The following is a 1,758-nucleotide window of genomic DNA, read 5'->3' as shown; positions in this document are numbered from 1 at the left end:
TCCCACCGCGGCTGCATGCAGTGGCGGCCTGGCGGCCACCGCATCTGGGGAAGGGTCGTGACATAGGGCATTCTCAATTCTGGGCTTTAACCCAGAACTGCAACAAAAACAAAAATTTATCACGGGCCCATTTGGGGCCCGTGACAGAAGAAGCCAACACAGGCCCTATTGGGCATGTGCTTTAGTGAATGGCCGCAGGTATAAACCTGCGGCCATAAGGAAAATTTTTGGGTTTATTTTAAACCCAATTTTGGTAGATTTTAGGCAATTTTTTAACCTATTAAGAAATTAAGTGCAAATTAATTAAAGAAAATTAAAGATTCAATTGAATAAAATGAAATTTCGGTTCTTTATTTTGTTTTATTTGATTATTATTGCACTTAATTGTCTTGTATTTTGAAATAAATTGATTGAAATAATATTGTTGCCAAAGTAACCTCTGTTGTGGATGTTAATTTATTTTAGAATATAAAGATGTGTATACCTGTTATTTATGCGAATAATGATCGGCTCAAAGAAAGGTTATTATTTGGCCGAATAATGGGTATACCTGTGGTAATAAATATGTGACAATTATAAGGTTTTCCATGTGAACAGTAGTCGGCCCAAAGGAAGGTTATTGTTTGACAGGATTTATTGTCAATATTTAATTACTCCGCGGAGAGTACCACTTACAGGTTGATATTTCTGGTCCAAAGACTAAATATCAGTGTTGTGCTAGGTATCTTGAAATGAGCCCACCTTGCTTCGAGTTATTTGTTTATGTCATGTGTGCATTATATGGTTTGATTATGCTTATGTATGACATGAATGTTAATTGTGAGTATATTTTATTTTTGTTCTCTATTCAGTTTCTGCTACTGTTATAAATGTTTCGCTCAAGTTAACACGATCCCAATGTTGAATATGACGAATTTTAAAGTTTGAAAAGAGAACATGGAAATCGTTCTCGGATGTATGGACTTAGACCTTGCACTCAGGACAGAGCGTCCCACTGCTACTATGAAAAATTTGAACACAGATAAAATTGAGAAGTGGAATCGCTCTAACCGCATGAGTCTAATGATCATGAAATGCTCCATTCCGGAGGCGTTTTAGGGCTCTATTACTGAAAGCACTAACGTCAAGAAGTTCCTCAAAGAACTTGAGCAATATTTTGCCAAGAATGAAAAGTCAGAAACGAGTAACCTTCTAAATAAACTTATTTGCATGAGGTATAAGGCCAAGGGGAACATACGGGAGTACATTATGGAGATGTCTAACATCGCTGGAAAACTAAAGGCACTAAAGTTAGAGCTATCTGAGGATTTGCTCGTAAATTTAGTTCTCATATATCTTCCTACACAATATAGTCAATTTAAGGTGGGCTATAACATCCAAAAGGAAAAATGGACTATTAATGAGCTCATATCATATTGTGTGTAAAAAGAGGAAATACTTCAGCGAGATAAGACTGAAAGTGCTCACTTGGCATCAACCTCTCAGAATAAGAACAAAAAGAGAGCTCTGGATACTGCAGATGGAACACCTTAGTAGAAGAAGAAATTAAAGAAGCAGGATAAGGCATTCACCTGCAACTTCTGCAAGAAGGAAGGACACATGAAGAAAGAGTGTTCTAATTACGCCGTTTGGCGTGTAAAGAATGGTAAGCTTCTCGCTTTGGTTTGTTTTGAAGTGAATTTAGCTTCTGTACCTAAGGATACTTGGTGGGTAGATTTTGGTGCTACTACTCATATAAGTATGTCTATGCAGGGTTGC

This window comes from Morus notabilis, unplaced genomic scaffold (genome assembly GCF_000414095.1).
Source record: "Morus notabilis unplaced genomic scaffold, ASM41409v2 Scaffold1412, whole genome shotgun sequence".
Classification (NCBI taxonomy): Eukaryota; Viridiplantae; Streptophyta; class Magnoliopsida; order Rosales; family Moraceae; genus Morus; species Morus notabilis.
Note: the sequence above shows the minus strand (reverse complement) of the source record.